At 45.2% G+C, this 19,361-nt stretch overlaps 1 protein-coding gene across 20 annotated transcripts in view; it reads right to left on the bottom strand.

Moving 5' to 3' along the window:
- Window positions 1-19,361, bottom strand: part of ATP2B2 (ATPase plasma membrane Ca2+ transporting 2) — a 375,734-nt gene that overhangs the window by 210,527 nt on the left and 145,846 nt on the right. For 2 of the 20 annotated variants that reach the window (XM_056501180.1, XM_056501189.1), the window contains exon 1: window positions 5,617-5,874. The exons of 3 other annotated variants lie outside the window; for them this stretch is intronic. The gene's annotated coding sequence lies outside the window, so the exon portion shown is untranslated. Of the gene's footprint in view, window positions 1-4,020; window positions 4,245-4,763; window positions 5,143-5,203; window positions 5,448-5,616; window positions 5,875-19,361 lie in introns of those variants that run through there. 15 more of the 20 variants (XM_056501192.1, XM_056501198.1, XM_056501193.1 and 12 more) reach the window with 11 other exon arrangements.

The raw sequence follows: 19,361 nt of genomic DNA, 5'->3' as shown, positions 1-19,361 counted from the left end.
AACTGCAGCCCAAGGTCTGCTTGGATTTATACTGTGGAACACAATCCAAACCAAAGAACAGGAGATAACTTATCAGACTAAGACAGCTCTTGTCTGAGTAAAAATCTCCCCAGATGGAGTGTGTATATGAGGAGTGTCATTCTCTCCAAATGCCCAACTAATTTCCAGAGGTCAGGAGCTGGGAAGGTCAGTGAACTGGACAGGCAAGGACTACAGAAATAGCTCTCTGCCCAACATCTCACAGATAAGCATCTTCCCTATCCTGTTTCCTCATTCTGTGCGACAGATTTTTCAGCAAGATCCAAATCAGATTGGACTAAATCTCATTTTATTTTTAATTCATTTCATACGGTTTTATTTTTAACTCCCTTTAATTGAAATGAAATTATCAATTGAAATTACTTCATCAGCTGTGAGTCTTCATTCTTTAATATATAAAATAAGCTCTTAGTAAATCTGAATTACTGATTTTCCTGTTTCATCCTCAGACCCTGGGATGCTGATGCAATGCATTGGGCATTCAACACTGCAAATCCCACACTCCCAACCATAAACGTATTCAGGATATTGACCAATTTTTGGCATCTTTTAATAACACAGCACTTCAATTCTGGGCTATATCTTGAAGCTGCAGTTCCAGCTCTAATCCTCTCCTTCCAAGGGATTTCTTTCTATGCAGTAGCCAAGTGTTTTATTAATGGCCTGGACGAAGGAATGGAGCACCCTGAGCAAGGTGTGGTTTGCAATCAGATGGAAGAGCTGCCTCTCCGAGGGAGCCAAGAGGAATCCCAGGATGGCCCACAAAGGGAAAGGCAAGCTGTGCCCCTGAGGCAGGACAGGCTGGGGGCCAGCTGGCTGGGAGGCAGCTCTGCAGACACGGCCCTGGGGCTCCTGCTGGACCCAAAGCTGAGCAGGAGCCAGCAGTGTGTCCTCACAGCACCGGGCTGCCTCCCTTCCCGAGCTGGGACACCCCAGGACAAAGGGGGCTGAGCCTCCTGCAGAGGAAGGCATGCAGAGGTGAGGAGGGGCTGGAGCTCCTGGCACACAGGTAGGAGGTTCAGAGACTGCTCAGCCCAGGGAGCAGAAGGCTCAGGGGAACTTTATCCATAAACAGCTGCTGGGAGAAGGGGAGGAAGATGGAACCACTTCTCAATGGTGTCTGGTGAAAGGCAAGGAGAGCAAAGGCAGAAAATTCCATTTGAAGGCCAAAAGCTGCCAGGGTGGCCAAGCCCTGGCCCAGGTGCCCCAGAGATGCTGTGAATTCTCCATCCTTTGGGATACTGAAAACCTGACTGGACACTGCCCTGCTGTTGGTGACTCCACCTGGGGCAGGAGGGGCTGGGCTGGACCATCTCCAGAGGCACTTGCCAACCTCAACTACTCTGTGCCTCTGAAATCAGCTGCTTTCTCCAGCCATTTCACCTTCACCACGTGGGCCAAGGAGAATAAAGGTTAAAAATGCACAAACCCTTCCACAGAAATCCCAGTTTTACTGCTGGTCCTCTTGTAGCTTTTCCCATTAACTGTTTCTAGGGTTCTCTGAGAGCCTGGTGCACAACCCTCAGATGCATTAACTGTGCCATGAATATTCGAAAAACAAGGAAAAACATGTTACCAGCAAGATGAGCTTGTTCATACACGGTGGTAGAAGGGAAGTATTTTGTAACTTGGTTACCATTTCCCAACTCTGCCAACTCTGGTACCTAAGCAGGAATTCCACATCCATAATTCTCTCATCTGCAGCGTTCAGAGGGAACATGCCCTGCCTTTTACAGAGCTGACAGCATTTATTAAAATATGCCTCATTCCCAACCCTTCTCTTATTCTTTTCCTTCAACTGCAAATCTCCAGGTTTAACGCAAAAACCAAAGTTATTTATCAAAAACACAGCAGTAAAACCAAACACGAGCAAAACCGGCAAAACTTGAGCTGAAAACCCTACAGCTCTTAAAACTGCACTACATGCTCACATTCCCTACAGAAAGGGCACCAAACTTTAAAACGAAGACGACAATGAAACGCTGCTGAGCCTCTCGGGTGAAATTAAAGCCTTGGTGTTTACATAACCTCCACGACGCCCTTTATTTATCTCACCAGAGCCCGTCCAGCACGGGGAGCACAACCCACCCGGACCTGAGGCTGCTCTCTTACGCAACTGCCCCACTAAGGATGGGTTACCTTGGAGCTGGGCAGGGCTGGAGCATCCCTGCTGGGCACGGTCCAGGGGCTGCAGGAGCTCCGGCACGGACAGACAGCTGAGCCTGCACCAGCCCCTAACTCCAACAAAAACACCTCTGGGATCCACAGCCGGCTGCAGGATTTTAGCCCCTTTTTTTCAGATTAATCGGAAATGCGTGATTTTAATCGTAGGGGAGGGGGGAGGTTGGCGTTTGATCAGGTAATGTATAATCTGGGCGTAATTAATCGGAGCACTACTTGCTAAATTCCAGGGAATTGCATCCTTCGTCGTGTCTCCTTGAAAACAGGATGGAAAAGGCTGGCGACAAGCAGCTCTTTCTCGGCAAGGTTTCCCAAACCACTTTCTTCCCTCCGGAACAGGATTTTAGGTGCAAGCTGTAAAAGTGTTTCCATTCCTTAAAGGAGGTGGGGTCCATTTGGGGAACCCCCACTGCTGGAGTCCTGCTGCAGTGCCATGGGCTCTCAGCGAGTGGGAGAGGGACTTACAAGGTCAAGACTTCTACATTTATTCCAAAATGTAGCAAGGAATTACTACGTACACAACTGGCATTTGACAATGTGGCAAACTGCAGGATGAAAATGGGGAAAAAAAAAAAAAAAAAAAAAAAAAAAAAAAAAAAAAAAAAGCAGCAAAACCACTTTTAACATTTTTCATCTGTTAGCAGGATGTGTGCTCACAATTGCTGTATTCAGACAGGAAGATATATTATATATTTAGTTGCAACAAAAAATGTTGCATCCCTAATCCAACAGCACTGGGAAAGATAAGCTGTACATTTTAAATGAAAGGGGGAAAGAAAATCTTTCCAAGCTGTTTCCTAGATACATGGTATGAAATTTAAAAGGGAAAAAAAAGCACTCACAGAAGTGACTTCATGGCAGCTCTTAGAAGAACAGTATGATACCTAGTTCATCATTTACCATGTCTTCTGCAACCTGGAATCCTGCTGGGAAGCATGAAACTCTTCCAAGCTGTTCCAATATACATGCATGTAACCTTTTTATATATGCAGAAAGCATGAGGAGTATCATGCAGTTTTGATTTGCAGTAGAGAAGAAAATTGACCTTTTCCATGAAAATGAATGTATATTTAGCATTGATGCGGGCCAAAATCAATTCTCTAGAGAAATGAAGACACATACACAAAAAGGATGAAAAAGAGGCACACAGAGAAAAAAATAAATAAATAAAAGGGGAAAACCTTCATGCTGCATTGCCCTACACAACTTATCCACAAGCCTCATTTTATTGCCTTATCTGCAAACTTACTCATTTTACCAGCACTACAAGGAAAATGTGAACCATCCCTTCACAGGTAGCAATTTGGATTAAAATTGAGAGAGGAGCATGAACAAAGTAAAAGCTGTCTGTGATCAAAGACCTGCTGGGTACCTGAGTCAAACAGTTATTCCAGAGCAAGGTACAAGAGCCAGTCATGCATATGGATGACCTCTCACAAATTAAATGCTAATCAGGAATGCATCTCAGCAGTAAAAAAAAACAACATGTGGACTATGAAGTCGCTCTGTAATCCCTTTTCTGAGCAAACACCAGCAAAACCCCCTCGTTATCAATTTCCTACCACAAGTATCTAACATCACCCTAGACCCCAGCAACAAAAGCGCAATTTCCCCACATCAAAGGCGCCAGCTCTCCTCCAGACACCCCAACCTGAGCAACACCCCTGCAACCCTTTCCCAACCCCAACCGGGGGTGGGGGGGGGTCAAACCACCAGGAACCCCGAGGAGCACGCAGCTCTTGGGGTGCGGAATGGTCCGTCCTGGAAGCAGAGCCCTTTTCGAGGCGCTTCAATACTCACCTCGCAGCAGGGATGGGGAGCAGCGGGCTAAGCATCCGCTGGTGGCAGAGCCCCGGGGCTGGCCACAGCCATGGCCCCGGCAGCGCGGGGAGCCCGGGCGATGCTCGCAGAGGGCAACCTAAAGTCAGGGAGTGGCGAGCTGCGAGCCGGGGCAGAGCTCGCTGCCGCCCGGAGCGGGCACAGGCGCTGCCAGCGCCGCAGGCACGGATCAAACGCACAGAATCTCCCTTTACATAATCGGAAATGACTCCCGGAATCTTGGGCGCTCTCTTAAAGCCTTGGCTGCCTCGTGAAGCTTTCCCGTGCATTGGGAGCCGATTCTTCTTTTGATTAAATGAACAAATAAATAAATGAAAGTCTATCTGTCAGAGATCTTAATTGTTATACCGCACACCTCAGGAAAGCCTTTCCCCGTCTTGCCACAGGAAACATCATGCATGGTTAAAAGGAGTTACAGAAAATTCCCGGTTTCTTCCACGTTATTTTCTATACAAAGGCAATGTTTGGGGTTTTTAACCTGCGTGCCCTTTACTTTCAAACAAACGCATTGAAAGACTATAAACAGCTCTATAAAGGAACCCAGCTGAGGATTACGGATTTTCCTAACAAGAAATAGCTTTGCCTATCCTAAGAGAACATTAAAGTTAGCAAAATACAACAGTCAAAGCGTACTGCTCACATTTTAGTGAAATGCGAGCTTCTGAAAGAATTTTTTTTTTTAAAAAGGCACATCCGATTCTTACCAGCAATGATAAAAGCAAAATCCCATCCACGTGTTTTCCTCATCACTAAAGAACTGATTTAATCAAAATCAAGCCCATACGTTTCAAAAACAACAAGATCATGCTGAATTCTCAACCTACCGAAGCCCAGCAAACGCTTTCTGATGCAAGCGAGCCTTTTAGCGATGCAGCTCCTCTCTGACCTTACAGAATAATCTACACGAGTCGCAGCATTACCTTTGCAGAGATTCCCAGGGCACGAACCAAAACCTAATGCATCACTCAGCCCCGGTCCCCACACCATCTTCCCATCAGCTCGCGCCTTCCCCGGCAGCAAAACGCCAAATAAACCAGCTCGGAACGGAAAGGGGAACGATGTTGTTGCTTTTTTTTTTTTTTATTATTATTATTACCATCACCGCCACCATTATTGCTGCCATGCTGTGGATGTCGCTACTTACTTGGCTAAGACATCCTCCCCAGCGCAACCTGCTCGCGGCTAGCGGGCGGAGGGCTCAGGGCTCGGCATGGGCGCGGAGCCGCTCTGCAGAACGACCGTACCACCGCGGCGGGGCCGGGGAGGCAGCGCAGCATCCCCGCAGCATCCCCGCATCCTCCCGCACCGCCGGGCGCAGCGGGCGCGGCGGGACAGGGGACCGCCGCCGCGGGGAAGGAGAGGAGCCACGGCGACAACAGAAAGAATACAAGCAGGGGGGGAAAAAAAAAGAAAAAAAAAAAAAAAAAAAAAAAATGGACTGAACCACCATGTTTGTTGTTTGCGATTTTTTTTTTTTTTTTTTTTTTTTTTTAAATGCTTCCCCCGGGATAATGACAAAAACGGAAGATGGCAAGCGACCAGGAATATGCCACTTACTGAGAAACGGGAGAAACCTTCAAGGACAAGGGCTGTCAAGTGCTATCAGTGCCGCCGGCGGAGGCAGGGGGGGATGAGAGGCTGGGAGGGAAGGGGCGCGGGGAGCGGAGCATCCCCGAGCAGGCGCAGGATGCAGGATGCAGGATGCAGCCCGCAGTGCCCGGCGATGCTCGGGCCGTGCCCGCGGCCGCAGCCCCGATCGGCGGCGGGGCCCTGCTGCAAATCACTCGGCGATCGCCCTCTGCAAAGAGCCGGCTCGCTCGCCCTCCCCTGCTCCTGCTGTTTATGTAAGAACAATGGGGATCCTAAGGAAAACAGCGCGGAAAAAAAAAAAAAAAAAAAAAAAAAAAAAAAGCAGCAGCGTTGCAGCGCTGTGGGGTTTGTGCTGGGTTTGTGTCCCTGCCGTGCCTGCCAGAAATCCAAAACCTACGGGAGGAGCAGCGAAATATCCCTGTTTAATCTGATCTGGGCACACTCATGCCAGAGCAGCTCTCTGCCCTTCTCTCCCTCCTCCCTACAGCCCTGCACTTTGGGGAATCACTGCGTTTTCTCCACGGCTCCCGCCGTCCATTCTGAGTTACTGTGTGTCTGCTATTCCGAATTATTAGCACATGCAGGATTCAGAAGTGCAAAAGGCTTTTCCAATGGAACACCGTGTCATGGCAGTGCAAAACAAACCCAAATACCAAAAATAAGACAGAGACATCAGTCCTTTGAAAAGCAGAACGTTTTCTATGCAATAGTTTATTTCTTCAAAGGAAACTGTGATCAGTACAAGTACCATGTCCAAACTACAACTTCCTTACCTCAAACCATTCAATCCTGAGAGTGACTGAACACAGGAAAATTCCTCTATTTTTGGGGGGAGAAGAATGTGTAAAACAGCACAGATAAAAGTTGGGATGTGTTCTGTAGCATCCCAGTGGCTCGTGGCTTGCCTGTGCCTTGCCAGGGTGGGCAGGAGCACACCTCCCTGAGCAATAATAAGGAGTAGCTGTGCTGATGCTCTGTCATCCTGCCTTACTCGCTGCTCAGAATATCAATTCAGCCAGTTAAACCAAAAGTCTGCACTGCACCAAAATGGAAGCTATTAAAAAAAAAAAAAAAAAAAAAAAAAAAAAAGTGCTGGGATCATTGATCAGGAGTTTTATCTATGCTGATCAATTTTTTCTTAACGAAGTGAAATGTAAATCAGGACTAGGATCAATGCAGAATTTTCTCATGTGAGACTGCCTTTATCATTAGGAAGCTACAGGCAATTACATGCATGCCAGGACACCAGATGCAGTGACTTTGGGTTATATTAAGCAGAGAGACGTGTCCCCTTTTCAGAGCAAGTTTTCAGTACAAACTGCAGCTGTGAGGAGTTTGCAGGGCAGCTCAAACTGAATCCCAGCACTGAACAAAGCAGTGCTCGACTTAAATGTCTTGTGCTGAGGTCCCAGCAGCCCATAAATGTTGGTGACCTCTCCTGCTCTGTCAGAAAAGCAGGAAGATACCCAGACATCTCCAATTATCTGGCTACTGACATTCATTTTTTTGGTAGAAATTTCAAAGGTAATTTGAAAACCAAGAGAAGGGTGATGGACACAGTACCAAAATACATAAAAGAAGACTTTTTTCTTACACTGTCTTTCCTGAAAAGAAGAGAGGAATAGCTTAAAGAAATTCCACACAGCATAAAAATCTTGCTCCACACATTTGGCTGCTGCCAGTTTGATGAGTGCTGCTCTCAAAGACTTTGTCATACTACAGAAACTTCAGGCCAGAGGCAGAATCATAAGGTCTGTATCAGAAAAAAAATCTCTAATTCTTATTTTTAATTAACAGAATAGGCAAGGGAATAAGGAGAGGTGAAAAATAACAAAAAAAAAAAAAAAAAAAAAAAAGTTGGAAAGAAAACCTTAGTCTGAACATTTCATTATATACCAAATCCAACCAGCTTTGCACATGAATATTCCCAGTGCTCACTCTCTGCAGGCCTCTGAAGCACCAGAGCACTGGGGATGGACAAGCCAGGAAGATTTTTGGAGGTTTGTTTGGAGCCTGCTCACAGGGCTGTGTTGGTTCTACCTCCACCACCACCAAGGCCAAGCATTAGTGCTGATCTCCATCCTAGAGGATGCAAATTCTGGAGGGGGAGCTGAGCCCCCAAGCCTTGGATTTGGGTGTGCATCAGGGATAAAGAAGCAATTTTGTGTTTGCCCTCATTTAAAGCTCCCCAGGAAAAACTCCTCAGCCATGGCCCAAACCTGAGCCCCAGCACTGGTTCCAGGTTGGCACCTGCTCACTGCCCTCAAAGCAACATTGGCTGGTGCTTTTTTGAGATATTTCATCATCAAATTTAATAGCAAAGCTCTGCAAAGCAAGACACCATCTGAAATGAGGGTTTGTCAGCACATCTTCATGCCCATTAAAGCATCCAGCAGCATGTTATTTAGCTCTGACAGAAAAACAATTTAACACCTTAACTTGGGGGCAAGGAGTGGAAATGGAGCAGAAAAATGGAAAGATGCTCTTTGGGACTAAGTTTAAAAAACACAACAATGCTTATGGGATATAGAAGGAATGAGACTTCAGCTGTTGAGCTTGAACTGCAACTTGAAAGGATTGTTTCCCCAGTAAAACTTCCACTGCCAATTTATATTCAGAAGAAAAAGATCCTACTTAATTTCTTTGGAGAAAATTTTAATTCCATATGTAGTGGTGATAGACATCACCAGCACATTTCAGGTCTTTATGAGATAATTAATGACAGGAAACACAGAAACATAATTTTAATTCCTCTTTCAGGATTTTGGGGACCAAGACCTCCTTTCCAGTGAGGTTGTCCAACCAGAGGAATGGCACTGGAAAGCAGCAGCAAATTTCTAATATTTTCCTAATCACAACCCAGATACTTAAACTAGAACAGCAGACTGGCAGCCTCTTGTATTTTTAAACCTCTTTTGCTACGATTTTAAAAACTGGAATTAAATCTGTTTTCAGATTGGGAGTCTCCCCAGTTTGGGAGCACAGAGCAGTAACATTTCTGCAAGGAAGCACTGCACAAGCAGGCTGTTATCCTGGGAAGCAACACGACCTGATAAAAGGAGTGGAGCAGAGGGAGCTGGGAGCAGTCACACTCAAGGACTTGCCCTGCTCTTTCCTGACTGGGAGATGTTAGTAGGTCACTTGATCCCACGGTGCTTCAGTTTCCCTAACTATAAAATCAGTGTATTCCCGAGGTTAAATTACAGCTCTTCAGGGCTGGCTGCTTGGTTAACCCTTCCCTGCCCTTGGGGGAAGGTGTTGGGCACACCTGGCTGTGCTGGGGGAAGTTCTGGAGCTAATCCAGGCACAGGGCTTGGGTTGGGAGAGCCCCCAACCATTCCCTGTGAGATTTAAACCTCGGGAGCTCATGCTTGCCTTAACTCTTTCTTTTATGCCACATTTATTTTCCTGTACAAATCACCACTTGCTCTGACTGATAAACCATTGCAGCTCCAACCAGCTCACTTCCTTGACCAGCATCCCAACTTTCTCAATATCTGAAAGGAAAACTACCAGCCAGCCAGAACTGCAGATCCCCCCCCTCCTTCAATCTCCACCATCTGATATCTACAAATATCCCAATTTTTCTTCTTCCACCACCTAAAAGCCATGCCCACAAAGAGCAGATGCCTTCAAGGCTGGGCTGCCATTGCTCCCCCCTCCCTGCCACAGGTTTAAAGCTCAGAAAACAAAACCAGGCTCCCAGGATCACCCAAAAATCAAAAAAAAATGAGCCTGAGTTTCCCAGTAAAGCTTAAGCAAGCCTGGCTCACTGCCACAGCCTAAGCACAGCAATGACAGAAAGGATCTGCCCTGGCCAGAGTGAGGACCTGCAAGGTCTGACACAGCTAAACCTGAGCCCACTGCTGAAATCAGCCTCTCAGCAGCCTAAGTCAGGCCTAAGAATACAAAACCTGCCTTACCCCAGCATTCAACCCTCTTCTTGGCTTAAAGACACACTCTGCCATCTCACATGTAGATGAGAGGAAATACTTGTTGACACTCAGAACAAATCTCAGGCCAACAAACAGAGTGGCCTGACAAAAGTTTTGAAGAGCAACCTCTGGGAACTGTGGACAGGCAGCAAAGGAATCCCCCCTTCATTCCATGGGCACTGAAACCCCATAAAATGCCAGTTCCCAAAACAGAATCTGTGCCAACTGCCTTCCAGCATTAATCTGTTCTCTCAACCTGCTACAGTGATACTGGAGATTCAAGTCCTTTGTGGTTTCCAGCACAGGAATTCCCTTCCCTGTGTTCTGGAAGGGAATGCTACTCTCCCCCTGCAGTCTCATATCACTGGTCCTGGTGGAGATTTGAGATTTAATCCAAAGTCATTTAAACTCAAGTTATAGCACTGTACCATTTAAAGGGGTCACATCAGCTCATGTCAAACTGCAGATTTCAGACAGCCTGACTTTGAAGGATGTTTGGAAACAGGGGTGAAACTTTGCACAAGTAGATGGATTACATGGACTCATCCATCTAGCACATCAAAACTATTCTCCCAGAAAAAAACAGGAGTTTGGAATCAGAATTTTGGTTCAGTACCTTGTCACATCAGTGCTGCCAAATACTACCACAATGTTCTAAAAGTTGCTTTTCCTTCTTATTTGCTAAACTTCTGTACAGCAAACCACTTCTCTTCCACTTGAAAAGAATATCCTGAGAACATCAGGATGCATTTGAAGCCATGAAATGGTGTGTGGCTGACATGGATATGAACCTTTACACAGCCAGGTCACACCATGGCCTTGGGCTGCACCTTGAAAAAGAAACCCACCTCTGTTCTAGTTAAACTGCTCAACCATCCCAGTCATATCCCAGATTAGGCAGTGAGAAATAACAGCAGAGAGTTAAATTACCAATATGGACTGTTATTAAAATTATTAAGAAAATGCATGCTCCTTTGAGAACTTAAAGCTTTCATTCTTCAATATACAGACTACTCCTGCATACCTGGATCTCCTGACTATAAATCTCATTAGGCTGACACAGTAGCTCCCATTGTAGCCTTTTTGTCAAATGGCTCCAAGTGGAAGCCTGGATCAGCCTTATTTATTACTCTAATAAAGGCAAATTATTAACATAAAGGGGAACAACGGTGGGACAAGGTTCAATCACCCTCAACAATTCAAACAGCAGAACAGAATTTTAACAAACTATGAAAAAAGGACTTCTGATGCCTCAGCACACAATCCAACTCCAATACACATTTCCTAGTAATTAATCACCTGCAGTGATTGCCTCCTGTGGAGGAGACGGTTTTCCCAAATAATGAGATAAAAGGCCACATTTAGCTGAGTGGGCAAAGCAACCTGAGCTGGTAAGGTTTGGTTAGCCCTGAGCACCTGTGTCCTGCTGATCATCCTGCCTGAGAACGTGTGCCATGGGCAACCCCAGGCAGCCTGGAGCTCATCCTGGGAACCTGGGGCCACACTGGGGCCACCTCCTCCTGCAGAGAATGTCTCCACAGCCCAGACATTCCCATTCTGGGAATCCTGGGGTCATCCTGGAGCCACCTCCTGCAGAGGGAGTCCACATAGCCCAGAGCTCATCCTGGGAATCTTGGGGCCACACTGGAGCCACCTCCTCCTGCAGAGAATGTCTCCACAGCCCAGACATTCCCATTCTGGGAATCTTGGGGTCATCCTGGAGCCACCTCCTGCAGAGGGAGTCCACATAGCCCAGAGCTCATCCTGGGAATCTTGGGGCCATCCCAGAGTCACCTCCTCCAGGGGGTGTCCCTATAACCCAGAGCCCATCTTGGGAATCCCGGGGCCACATCGGAGCCACCTCTCCCAGAGGGTGTTCCTATAACCCAGAGCCCATCCTGGGGCCACCCTGGAGTCACCTCCTGCAGAGGGTGTCCCTATAACCCAGAGCTCATCCTGGGAATCCTGGGGCCACATTGGAGCCACCTTCTCCTGCAGGTGTCCCCACAGCCCAGAGCCCATCCTGGGAATCTTGGGGCCACCCCAATGGCAGCTCCTCCTGCAGAGGGTGTCCCCACAGGCCAAAGCCCATCCTGGGGCCATTCTGGAGCCACCACCTCCTGCAGAGGGAGTCCACATAGCCCAGAGCCCATCCTGGGAATCTTGGTGCCACCCCAGGGCCACCTCCTCCTCCAGAGTGTGTCCCCAGAGCCCATCCTGGGAAACTCAGGGCCACCTTGGAGTCACCACCTCCTCCAGAGGGTGTCCCCAGAGCCCATCCTGGGAATCCTGGGGCCACCCTAGAGCCATCCCCTCCTGCAGAGGGTGTCCAGAGCCCATCCTGGGGCTCTCCTCCCTGCAGGTCACAAAGCCACCCACCCACAGGTGCTGCTGTGGCTGAAGCAGGGCCTGGAGCTCGCCCATCACACAAATAAATCCCTGAGCACCCAGGGGCTCCTCCCTGTGCCCCCCTCCAGCTCAGCCCAGCTGGTGGCTGTGCTGGTGTCCCCTGGCTGGCAGTGCCACCCTGGCTGTGGGAACCCAGCTGCTCCCAGGGCTGGGAAGGGCTCCCTGGGGCTGGCTGGAACACTCTGGTACAGCCCAGAGCCCTTCACACAGCCCTGCCCTGCCCTGCTCTGCTTTGACAGAATGGCTCCACCTCAGCCAAAACCAACAAAAACCTGAGAACTCCAAGAAATCCCTCCAACCCCCCTGGAACACCTGGGAATAACTGACCACAGCCAACCCAAGGGCTCAAGCAACTATAAAGTCAAACCTGATCTGAAATTATCACACTGGCTTTCAGCTATATTCTCCTAGAAGAACTCAGAATTTGTATTCACAACTATACCTAGATTTGAAATAAATGTACAAATTCCTCAGCAAAGAATGAGCTTTACAAGAAGAAAGTTTCAAGAATGATTGCCACAGAAAATTTACTTGGAGATGCAGCATAAAATTTGCACAAAAATACTTATTCACATTATTAAATATTAAACTAAGTACAAGACCCAAATGTTATTGTAATAAATATAGTGAGTATAGGAAATAAAAACACACTCTAAATGAAAACTAGGTGGGTGTCAGGCTTGGCTTCCAGACTGGGCCATGTCCTGAAGATCTGTGAACTGTTCCTAAACCCCAGATGCAACACTATGAAATACTAGTTATGAAAATTTTGCCAAAATATCCGAATTTTTTGAAGCAACTGAACTTAGGGCTTGCCAAAACATTACACTGCAGAGTAAAAGAGTCTGCCCAGCACAGAGTGAAATGTGAACAAAAATGTTGTTAGATAAAAACCCCCACCAATATCTAGTCTAGAATAATCTCACATCCAAACAAAACTGACACATTTTATAGTATTTCCCTTAATTAAATAACCCTTCAAACTGTCCATTATTTTAAAATTGTCCTTCACCAACAGCACTGATGTGCTGCAGGTTCCTCACTAAGAGGAAAGGCTCCATTGCTACAGGAAGAGTTAAAAAAAAAAAAAAAAAAAAAAAAAAAAAAAAATTTAAAAACCTCAAACAAATTTAAAAAAAAAAGAAAAAAAAACCTTATTTTGTTTGGTCAGAAAAGTGTCAAGAAAGGATTTAGGGCAACCAATGCACAGCAGCACCTCTCCTATCCCCCATAAAGGAGCCAGGAAATCCAAGAACCAACAGAGCAAGAAGAAGGAACCCAAACCACTCATTGCTTCATAAAATCCCAGAATATCCTGGGAGGGACCAGGAGGAGCCCTGAGGTCACAGCCAGGCTGGACCAGCAGGGAGCACAGCCTGGGGGTGTGAATGATCTCCTGACTGCATTTAGGGTGATTTATTGACTGCACTTTTACCTGCCTTTCTTCAGAGCCAGGATTGTTCCTTCTGCAATTTGTTTCAGGCACTGAGAACAGGATGCAGCATTGTGCAGGGGAAATAAAAGTCTGGTTATTTATTTCAGTGTGGGTCATTTGTCAGCTCACATCCCCAATCCAGCCAAATTCCCCTCCACAGGGCTGCAGGGACCACCAGGAATGCAAATTCCAGAGCCCAGGACTCAAAGCCTCATCCAGAATTTTTCCACCTGGATGACCAACATCCCCCTTTTCCAGGGCTAAATCACAGACATGATCTCTCAGCAAGGGTTTTGCTCCAAATAAATCTTTTGGATGTCTTAATGTCCAGTAATAAACCAGCAGATTATAGTGATAAAATCCCAACAGAAACCTCCCCTCCTCCTTGCCTTCACCTGATCAACCACATGAATCCTCATCTCCATAAACAGAAGTAATGGGTGAAAACAATAATTAAAAAAAAAAAAAAAAAAAAAGTAATTTACTAGTAAATAAATACAAAAGTCTTGCTGGGAGGTAAGGAGAAAATAAATCTGCAAAGTTTGCTTAAATGGCTCCAAAAAAGGGAAGATAAGAGGGAGAGTTTGAAGTGCTTGCAAACCAGTAAATCAGTAAAAGCCAGGAGAGCATCATTTTTTTCTCCTCTTTAAGGAGTTACAAGGTGGTTTATGCATGGGCTGATAATTTAAGTCCATTAGGAATTCATCTGCCATTTCAGCTCAGTAATTTTGAAAGTGTCCAGCACCACAAGATAAGTAGAAATTCTACTTTAATCCACATTTCTACATGGAATTCCCATATTTGGAAGGATTCCTTGATTTCTTTATACAATTTTTTTTTTTTTTTTTGTGTAACACAGCACTGTCCTATGAAGATCAACTTCATACCTCTGTTATGTATCTTGGAGTTTTGCTGTCTAAGTCAGACATTCCAGTCTCTAAAAATACACAGCTTTTCTTTTCAGAAGCCCCAGGAAAAGAAGATAATCAGTAATGCACACACTTGTATACATATATAACATACACAGGGAAATTCCTAACCTTGAAGGGAATTGTGTGGTAAGACCCATATTTCTTGAACACTGATGTCAGTGCTCAAAGATGTTACTTGACCTTGAGGATAAAAATAAATTGTGCAGCCCTGCATCGTGTCCTCAGCTTAGTTCACTAAAGGCATCTAAATGTTCTGTGCTCACATACCATAAAACAGTTAACCACAGATATTCCATATTAATTATATTTAATACTCCCAACTTCGATTTGTGGAGAGGAAAATTGGGTTTCCTGGGAGCTGCTGCAGCTTCCAAACATCCTCTAATTCACAAGCACCAGAGATGCTCACAGTGTTATATTTAGATAAAGTAGTGATGAGAGCCCTCAGCACATTATTTGCAAAATTAAATCCCACTGAGGTTTTTTTTTTTTTTTTCCTCTTGCCATTTCATTAATTCCAGCTCAGGAGCAACAATGGAAGATCATAATAGGTGCAAGAGATAAAATTATAAATTGTATCATGAAACATCATTCTGAATCTGATGTTTTCTGCTTTTAAAATAATGGAATTTTTGGTAATTTCTGTGCCAGGGAGAGAAGACTCACAGAGAAGCTTCCCCAAACTGCTGAGATGTCTGCTAGCACTGATTTCCAAGTAATTAATTCTCTTAAGAATATCTGAATGCCAAGCTCAACTATCTATTAAAAAGGCAATGATTTCTCAAGGAAACATTTTAGAGAAGCTGTCTCTTAGCTGCACCACCTTCTTAGTGGTTCCACTTACTGGTGGCTATCTTTTTTCTTCTGCCTTCAGTCAGAGCCAGGATTGAAGCACAAGAGATGGATTTTCATGTTTGGACTCAGTTGTTTTTTAATTTTTATCTATAGTACAGTGAGTGCTACAGCACTTCTAGATAACAAGTTAAAAGTGAGAAAATGGAGCTGGATCTTGCTCATTACAAGGTCTTTTAAAACCTAACTATCCAATTAAAAGCTAACATCTGTATTATTTATACTTCTGACCCAATCACCAAACAGCTGTGACCTGCACTGTGGGATTTTCTATCCAACCAAAAACTACTGCCTGAAACCAAGAAGGAGGAGGAACAAGAAGAGGCAATGTCCCAGAAGCTCCACCTTGTCCCACACCTATCACTATATTCCAAAACCCCAAACTCCAAACCCTTCACCGTGTGAAATCACACGCTTTTATTCAAACCACACACCAGTGATCCCAGCTCCATCACTCAATTTTGGAAGCTTTCTCCAAGGCCCCAAGCCCACAGCAGTGTTCTCCAGGGGTCAGTGCCAGGAAGCACAGACAGCTCAAAACCCCCAGGCTTCAGGGTTCCACAGCTGCCACCTCCAATTCCCTGTTTTACCTGGGTCCCCTTCAGGAATGATGCCCTTGGTGCCCCCAGCACTGGCATTCATTCCAACAACAACAACAAAAAAAGATAATTCATTAGTGGGAAATTAAAAAGAACCATTTCCTTTGTCTATCCTCTAAAATAGTTGGGAAAAAATATTTGGGATGCCTCTTTTTCCTCCCTACAGGATTACAAAAAAAAAAAAAAACCTGACAAAACAGAACTTTATTTTACATCATTTGCTTTCTCTCAGTTAAAGTTGAATATAATTATTCAGAAATTAAGTTGATCACATTATTAAGAACAAAAGAAGTTAATTTCCCTTAGAGGATATAATAATTTTGATGGGTGTGGAACCATCAGCTAAACCAGCTGAGGAAAGAAACTCATGCCCTGGAAAGAAGGATGGCCAGGGCTTATGAAGGATCTTCAATATGGTATTTAAGGACCCCACTGGAAAAGCAAGAATTACACAATTCAGAGATAAACAGCACTCAAGAGTCTACACCAGGATATTTAATTTATACAAGTTTTGGATCCTGTGTTTCCTGGAAGGCAAAAATAATAATAAATGCTGAAATCACTGTCTGCAAAGAGCAAGATTACCTCACTTGTAAGAAAATCTGGCTTCTTTTCTCCTGGTTTATGAGAAGACCTAAACACATGGTTTATTTGGGCACCATGAATAGGGAAAGTGATTGCACTGGTGTTCCAGCAGTGAAAGGCTCTGGGTGTGTTTGCAGAATCAGCACGAGAGCAGCAAGGCAGGGATTGCAATCTCTAGGAAGGGAATGTTCAACCAGTGCAAGGCAATGAACATTATTCTGGCACATTTTTTCCATCCCTTACAAAACCAACCCAAATAATCATTTTAAAACACCATCCAGCAAGAGGAACTAAAAAATTTGCTGCTGGGCACAGCAAAACCAGCATCCAGTTAAGTTAAAGTAATACAGTTTTACAAAGGTTTAGTGATAACCTTAAAGAGCTCTGAAATTTTATTTTTTTAAGGGCTTGAAGCCTCAAGATTGAAAGTGAACTTAGAAATTTCATTTTCAAACCAATAGCCCATCTTTTATAAACATGGCACCTGATGAAATCAGGCATGAATTTTAGTTTATACTGAGCAAACAGTGTGATATTGAGCACTTAACTGGAGGAAATGTAAGAGTGAGATTGAGATCCTCTATCCCTTCCTCTCTCCCCCCATTCTTCAGCTGGAAATAACCAATCCCACATTTCCAGGCTCTAACATGGTCCCTGTAGAGATCTCTCTCAGATCTCCTACACACACCTTACATAAAACTCTGCCTCTCCATCCATCCCCACAATCAGCTCAAGCTGCACAAGACTCCAGAGATGTATATTTAGCTGGGGGAGATGTTTGGGAGCACAGCCTGTGTTTGGTTATATCATCCTGGAGCACCCTGGAGGGAAGAGCTGAGCCCTGGGCTGTGCTCAGCTCCACTCTGCCCCAGTTCTGGGGCCACTTCTCCAGCCAGACACTGAAAATCCAAATTTGAGGCTTCTCCTCACGTGCCCTGACCCCTCTGGTGACACTGTTATGTACCCAGGGCCAGCACCTTCAATTCCCTTCAAGACATTTTCTGGGAATGCCACCTGGAAGAAAGTGCTTCCTCTCATCCAGCTGAGCTCTAAACTGGCATGAAACTGGGAATTGTCCCAGGAGGAGCAGTTCCCTCTGCCCAGCAGCTGAGCCCCTTGCTCTGGCAGTGTCCCCTGGGCAGCACAGACTCTCTGTGGCTGCAGCAAACCCAGCCAAAACCACACACAAACCCTGATGACAGAAGAGATTTCAAATGGGGGTGACCATGCTGCAACAGGATTAGCTCAGGGCCAGGGGGATCCAGGCTGAATTGCAAGATCCATCTCAAATTCTGCCTGTAACCTTGACCAAGTGATTTCCTAAATTTACCCACGACAGATCTTCTCCCAAATGTGCAGCAAGGACGAGCAGAAGATTGCTAAATGCTCAGATAAACTCTCAGTAAAATCCACTGGGTAAATACAAAATAAATATTAAGCAGCCAGATCGCTGGGGAATTTCTTGCACTCTATTACATTGGAGAAAAATTCAGTAAATTCAATATTCCATGTTCTGCTGAACATAACACAGAGCTGAGGAGGACTACAGACTTAAGAACTGTAAGTTCTTAAAAATATTGAATACTTTCTCTTATTTTCATGGGTTAGAAAATCCTCAAAACTGTTCAGGGGACCTTTCTCCCAATTTTTGACCCACATACATTCTGGTCAAATCTCAGAACATCACACTTATCAAGCATAAAAGTCAACACAAGGCTGAGCTCTGAAGGAATCCCAGCCCCAGCTCTTCTGGCTGATCTCAGGAAGCAGCTCCTCTTTTTTTGTCTTACCTTCCACACCCCATATTCTTTACTCCTTGCCTTAAAATTACCCCTGCTCATTTAATTGAATTTCCAGATCTCTTCAGATATAAAACTGAATTCCTGCTTCCTCAGCTTTCAACTGGGATATGTTATAAAAACCCCAAACCAAACAACAAAAACAGCCTTCAGAACACTCACACACATTTTGGTGGGACATGGATGCAGAGTTTCTGTAAGCACTGAACAACACCTGGAGCAGCTCCTCCAAGCCCCACACACAGAAGGATTTAGGCTGGAAAAGACCTTCAAGAGCAGCTCTAGGATAGTTCCAGGAGTTCTAAAAATAATTCTAGGATTTCTAGCAATGTGTGTTTCTCAATTTGAATTTGCAGTCTGAAAAACACAGCCTTTTATTTATTAGGATGAATTATCCAAACACAATCCTGGCTGCAGGAACCTGCTTAAAGCAGACATGGACAGAAGCAGAGAGTCTTAATCCCTGCTCCAAAGGAGAGTTAAAGTGCTGAAGGAACAGCTGATGTGGTTCTCAGAGCCATGGTCTGGCTGGCAAGGTGCTGTTCAGAGTTTGGATCTTGGAGGTTTTTCCAGCCTTAATGATCCTGTGATTCTAAACAGGAAGCAAAATCAACAAAAAATCTTTGAGAACTATTGCAGTGCAGCCTTCAGGAAGATCCAGACTATGCTTAGCCAGCATGGTTGGAAATTAAAAAAATAAATGAAGGGATGGGGAAGAAAATGCTCCTCCTTCTCCTGCTCCCTGCACTTTCCCAATGTGGCAGCATGTCCTATTTCCCAAAGCTCATTCTGTTGTCTCTCTTTCACTGCTGTAAACACAGTTGTAATCAAAGAACACTGCTATTCTTCCTCTCCTACAAAAGCAGGCATTACTGTTACAGGTGTGTTTTGCTTGGAATGTTTTTATTCACTCTTTTCCATCCTGTCTCATTCTGGGGATCCTCACTGCATGCACAGGTGGTGCCCAAGGGAATCTCAACTGTGGAATAAGCAAAAGGAATTTTTCCTCATTAATCTGCATTTGTCTGGTCTGCCTGGCAAAGGACACCAAATCCCTGCCCTTACAGAGAGCTGTCAGTGGCTCTTGCCATGTGGCTGGCAAAAAAAAAAAAAAATAAATACTGATAAGGGCCCAGTTAGCCAAACCATTGCAGACCACAAAGTAA

The sequence above is a fragment of the Oenanthe melanoleuca genome, chromosome 12 (assembly GCF_029582105.1).
Source record: "Oenanthe melanoleuca isolate GR-GAL-2019-014 chromosome 12, OMel1.0, whole genome shotgun sequence".
NCBI lineage: Eukaryota > Metazoa > Chordata > Aves > Passeriformes > Muscicapidae > Oenanthe > Oenanthe melanoleuca.
The sequence above is the reverse complement of the archived record's forward strand: the minus strand, read 5'-3'. Positions and strand labels throughout refer to the sequence as shown.